Genomic DNA, 5,555 nt, shown 5'->3' on the forward strand with positions numbered 1-5,555 from the left:
TCCTCATGGGGACCCAATTCCAAGGTCGGACAGCATCACGCGCATAGGGAACAGAAGCGGTGCAGGCTGACTCGGCAAGGGACCTGGAAGCTCACCATGTTGTTTCCCAGGCCTGGCTGCAGCTCCCGAGAGGATTCCGGAGGCCTCCTCGACCAGGGGCTTATTGACGTGTGTGGTCTTGGCAGCCAAAGACGGACCCTGATCGGCCCCGTCCCTTGTGCGCTCAACTCAGCCCTTCGGGGAGACCACTGCCCTGCTGTGAGTTCAGCGCCTGGAAACTCCTGGGATCTAACCCTAACCCTAACCCTATCCCGAACCAGGACCCTCCACCGAAACCTAAGCCTGCCTCGACACCTAATACTGCATTTGAGCCGCCTCCTGGCATGGGCCCTCACGTCAGCCCTCGAGGGAGATCACGAGACCGGAGTCGCTTCTGCCCTGGCGTCGACCCTGGACCGAACCCTAACCCTAGCTAAGGCTCTCTCCTCATGGGGACCCAATTCCAAGGTCGGACAGCATCACGCGCATAGGGAACAGAAGCGGTGCAGGCTGACTCGGCAAGGTACCTGGAATCTCAATAGGTCGTTTCCCAGGCCCGGCTACAGCTCCCGAGAGGATTCCGGAGGCCTCCTCGACCAGGGGCTTATCGACGTGTGTGGCCTTGGCAGCCAAAGAGGGACCCTGACCGGCACCGTCCTTTGAGCCCTCAACTCAGACCTTCGGGGAGACCACTGCCCTTCTGTGGGTTTGGCGCCTGGAACCTCTTGGGACCTAACCCTAACCCTAACCCTTCCCCGAACCAGGACCCTCCACTGAAACCTAAGCCTGCCTCGTTCCCTTATCCTGCATTTGAGCCGCCTTCTGCATGGGCCCTCACTTCAGCCCAAGAGGGAGATCACGAGACCAGAGTCGCTTCGGCCCTGGCGTCGTCCCTGGACCGAACCCTAACCCTAGCTAAGGTTCTCTCCTCATGGGGACCCAATTCCAAGGTCGGACAGCATCACACGCCTGGGGTCTAGAAGCGGTGCAGGCAGATTCGGCAAGGAACCTGGAAGCTCACCATGTCGTTTCCCAGGCCCGGCTGCAGCTCCAGAGAGGATTCCGGAGGCCTCCTCGACCAGGGGCTTTTCGACGTGTGTGGCCTTGACAGCCAGGGAGGGACCCTGACCGGCACCGTCCCTTGTGCCCTCAACTCAGCCCTTCGGGAGACCACTGCCCTGCTGTGGGTTCGGCGCCTGGAACCCCCTGGGACCTAACCCTAACCCTACCCGGGACCCTCCACTGAAACCAAAACTTGCCTCGATCCCTAATCCTGCATTTGAGCCGCCTTCTGGCATGGGGCCTCACTTCAGTCCTCGAGGGAGGTCACGAGACCCGAGTCGCTTCGGCCCTGGTGACATACCTGGACCGAACCCGAACCCTAGCTAAGGCTCTTTCCTCATGGGACCCAATTCCAAGGTCGGACAGCATCACGCGCCTGGGTTCCAAAAGCGGTTCAGGCAGACTCGGCAAGGACCTGGAATCTCAACATATCGTTTCCCAGGCCCGGCTGCAACTCCCGAGCGGATTCTGGAGGCCTCCTCGACCAGGGGCTTATCCATGTGTGTGGCCTTGGCTGTCAAACAGGGATCCTGACCGGCACCGTCCCTTGTGCCCTCAACTCAGCCCTTCGGGGAGACCACGGCCCTGCTCTGAGTTCGGCGCTTGGAGACTCCAGGTACCCAACCATAACCCTAACCCTACCCCGATGCGGGACCCTCCACCGAAAGCTAAGCCTGTCTCGATCCCTAATCCTGCATCTGAGCCGCATCTAGCATGGACCCTCACTTCAGTCCTGGAAAGAGATCACGAGACCGGAGTCGCTTCGGCCCTGGCAACGTCCCTGGAACGAACCCTAACCCTAGCTAAAGCTCTCTCCTCATGGGGAGCCAATTCCATGGTCTGACAGCATCAAGCGCCTGGGTTCCAGATGCGGTGCAGTCTGACTCGGCAAGGAACCTTGAAGCTCACCGTGACGTTTCCCAGGACGGCTTCAGCTCCCGATAGGAGTCCGGAGGCCTCCTGGACCAGGGGCTTATCGACGTGTGTGGCCTTGGCAGCCAAAGAGGGAACCTGACCCGCACAGTCCTTTGTACCCTCAAATCAGCCCTTCAGGGAGACCACTGCCCTGCTGTGGGTTCGGCGCCTGGAGCCTCCAGGTTCCCATCACTAACCCTAACCAAACCCCGATCCGGGACCCTCTACCAAAACCTAAGCCCTCCTCGTTCCCTAATCCTGCAATTCAGTCGCCTTCTGGCATGGGCCCTGACTTCAGCCCTCGAGGGAGATCACGAGACTGGAGTCACTTTAACCCTCATGACGTCCCTGGACCGAACCCTAACCCTACGTGGGCTCTCTCCCCAAGGGCACCCAATTCCAACGTCTGACAATACTAGGCGCCTGGGGTCCAGAAGCTGTGCAGCCTTACTCGGCATGGAATTTGGCAGCTCACCATTTCGTTTCCCAGGCCCGACTGCAGCCCTTGAGAGGATTCACGAAGCCTCCTCCTCCAGGGGCGGATCGATGTGTGTGGCCTTGGCAGCCAAAGAGTCATCCTGACCGACACCTTCCCTTGTGCCCTCAACTTAGCCCCTCGGGGAGACCACTGCCCTGCTGTGTGTTCGGCGCCTGGAATCTCATGGTCCTAACCCTAACCCTAACCCTACCCCAACCCGGGACCCTCCACCAAAACCTTGGCCTGCCTTGATCACTGACCCTGCAAGTGAGCCTCCTTCTGGCATGGGCTCTCACGTCAGCCTTAAACGAGATCACGAGACCGCTGTCGTTTCGAACCTGGCCATGTCCCTGGACCGAATTCTAACCCTATCTAACGCTCAGTCCCCATGGGGATCCAATTCCAACATCTGAAAACTCCACGTGCTTCGGGTCCAGAAGCGGTGCAGGCTCACATGGCATGGAACCTGGAAGCTCACCATGTCGTTTCACAGGCCTCACTACAGCTGCCCTAGAGGATTCCAGAGGCTCCTCGTTCAGGGGCCGTTCGACGCATGTGGCCTTGGCAGCCAAAGACGGATCCTGACTAGCACCATCCCTTGTGCCCTCAACTCAGCCCTTCGGGGAGACCATCGTTTTGCTGTAGGTTCCGTGCCTGGAGCCTCCTGGGACGTAACCCTAACCTTAACGCCACTTCTAACCGGGTCCCTCCACAGTAATCTAAGCATGCCTCGAACCCTAACCCTGCACTTGAGCCGCCTTCTGGCATGGGCCCTCAATTATTCCTGAGGGAGGTCACGAGCCTGGAGTCGCTATGGGCCTGGCGATGTCCCTTTACCGAAACCTACCCCTAGCTTAGGCTCTCTCCCCATGGGGACCCAATCCCTACGTCTCACAACACCATACGCCTTGGGTCATTATGGGTTGCATGGTCACCTGGTATGGTATCTGGAAGCTCACCATATCGTTTCCCATGCCTGTTGCAGCTGCCAGAGAGAATTCCTGAGTCTTCCCCGGCCAGGTGCTCATAGAGTCTGACCCTGCCCGGAACTCTCCCTTGTGCCCTGAACTCAGTCCTTCGGAGAGACCGCTGAAGTGTTCTCGCTTCAGCACCTGGGGCCTCCTGGGACGTAACCCCAACCCTACCCTTAACGAGACCCTCCTCCTAATCCTCAGCCGGACTTGAACCCTATCCCTTCATCTTAACCTCACCTTCACATGAGCCCTCACTTCATCTCTCGAGGGAGATCTCGAGACAGGAGTCACTTCGATCCTGGCTACGTCCCTGGTCCAAACACTAACCGTAGCTAAGGCTCTCACCCCTTGTGGACCCAATCGCATGGTCTGGCAACACCACGTGCCTGGGGTTCCAGAAGCGGGGCAGTGTCCCTCAGCATGGTGCCTGGAACCTCACAATGTCATTCTGCAGGCCCGGCTGCAGTTGTCTGAGAGAATTCCTGAGGCCTACCGGACCAGTGGCCCATAGAGTTGCATGGCCAGGAAGCCAAAGACTGAACCTTCCCGGCCCTCTCCCCTGTGCCCTCTACTTAGCCCATTCGGGTGACCACTGCCCTGCTGTGGGCTCAGTACCTGGGGCCTCTTGGGTCCTAACCCAATCCCTAACCCTAACGGAAACCTCAACCGAATCCTAACCCGATCTTGAAACCTAATCAAACAATTGACCCCCGCTGTCTCCTGGTCCCTTACTTCATTCCTCTAGGGAGATCACGAGACTGGAGTTGCTTTGGCCCTGGCAACGTCCTGGACCCAACCCTAACCCTAGCTCAGACTCTCTCCCAATGGGGATGTAAGCAAGAAACCATAAATCGTCTATGAGAAAAATTGAAGAAACCCGGAGAAATGGAAAACATTCCATGCTCACGTATTAGAAGAACAAACATTTGGGGTGTCTGGGTGGCACAGTCGGTTAAGCGTCCGACTTCTACCAGGTCACGATCTCGCGATCCGTGATATCGAGCCCCATGTCAGGCTGTGGGCTGATGGCTCAGAGCCTGGAGCCTGTTTCCTATTCTGTGTCTCCCTCTCTCTCTGCCAATCCCCGGTTCATGCTCTGTCTCTGTCTGTCCCCCAAAAATAAATAAACGTTGAAAAAAAAAAGAAGAAGAACAAACATTGTTAAGATGTCAATACTACCAAAGCAATCGACACACTCAATGCAATCCCTATCAAAAAACACGAGCTTTCTCCACAGAGCTAGAACAAACAACCCTAAAATGTGTAAGGATCCAGAAAAGATACCAAAAACTAAAGTCATGTTGAAAGAGAAAACAAAGGTGGAAACATGACTATTTTGGATTTATGGTGTATTAGAAAGCTGCATTCATCAAGACAGTATATACAGGCACAGAAACGGAGACAGACGTCAATGGAACAGAATATGGAACCCAGAAATATACCCTCAAACATAATGTGAGTAATCTTTGTTAACACAGAAAGAATATCCAATGGAATAAGAGTCTCTTCAGCAAATGGTACTAAGAATACTGGACAGTGAGAAGGATGACACTGGACACTGTTCTTAAACGACACACACACACACACACACACACACACCTCAAAATGGATGAATTATCTAACTGTAAGTCAGGAACCATCAACATCCTAGAGGAGATAACAGGCAATGTACCTCCTTGATCCTGGCCGCAGCAACTTCTCGCTTGTCATGTCTCCAGAAACAAGGGCAATACAAACCACAATGAACTATTGGGTCCTGAAGATAAAAAGCTTCTGCACAGCAGGGGACAAAATCAGCTAAACTAAAAGGCAACTGAATGAAATGGGAGAAGATATTTGCAGGTGACATATCAGATATAGGGTTAGTATCCAAAATCTATAAAAACTGATCACACTCAACACCCAGAAACCAAATAATCCAGTGAAGAAATGGGCAAAAGACATGAAGAGACACCTTAAGAAAGATGACATCCAGATCGGTCACACATGAAAAGATGCTCAATCTCACTGGTCATCACTGAAATACAAATGAAACCCACAATGAGATATCCCCTCACACCTATCAGAATGGCTAAAATTAGCATCTC

This window comes from Prionailurus viverrinus, unplaced genomic scaffold (assembly GCF_022837055.1).
Source record: "Prionailurus viverrinus isolate Anna unplaced genomic scaffold, UM_Priviv_1.0 scaffold_70, whole genome shotgun sequence".
NCBI lineage: Eukaryota > Metazoa > Chordata > Mammalia > Carnivora > Felidae > Prionailurus > Prionailurus viverrinus.